A 770-nucleotide genomic window follows, 5' to 3' on the forward strand; every position below is an offset into this window, starting at 1 on the left:
TGTGTGTGTGTGTGTGTGTGTGTGTGTGTGTGTGTGTGTGTGTGTGTGTGTGTGTGTGTGTAAACACACTGAGATCGATGGATCAAAAAATTGTTGGAACTTAAGAATAATACCAGCAACTTGATGTAACATTATTGTGTGAAACCGCAAATGAACCATGCATATGGAAGGAGCTCCCCATTTGACATCAATACAAGAGAAGGAAGTGGTTTATGGATCATTGATGATGGGTTTTCAAATCCAGTATCCATCATGAACTTTCAATTTTGTATCTATTATTGTACTAACTTGCCTAAATCTAAATATAGATTCTTTTCTTTGAGATATTGCTCCCAATTCATGTTACTTTGTGAACCCTTGTAACATTATTATAAAAAGACTTATTCTCCATTGTTAGACCACTGTATTAAAAGTGCCTGTGCCCTAAATGCTACCACTGAAAGGCTCACATACCATCTTCACACTTGCAGATGGAAGAACACCTGTCTTCAATGCTATGTTTCAATGAAACATTTCTGATGTTTATTTTGGCATAAATCCATGATAATTTTTTTAATAGAACTTCCACATTAGCAAGAATCGTTTCTCTGCAACTAAGCGATCCCATTTGGGAATGATGGGAGACAATGACACCCGAAGTATGTTCCTTATACCTAATCTACTTCGTAATTTTGTTTTGGTTATTGTCACTGCAAAAAAAACCCACTTATTTTTTTGCGACCTGGTAGCAAATAATCCACGGACTAGTACCGGTCCGCAGCCAGGTGGTT

The sequence above is a fragment of the Octopus bimaculoides genome, chromosome 15, assembly GCF_001194135.2.
Source record: "Octopus bimaculoides isolate UCB-OBI-ISO-001 chromosome 15, ASM119413v2, whole genome shotgun sequence".
NCBI lineage: Eukaryota > Metazoa > Mollusca > Cephalopoda > Octopoda > Octopodidae > Octopus > Octopus bimaculoides.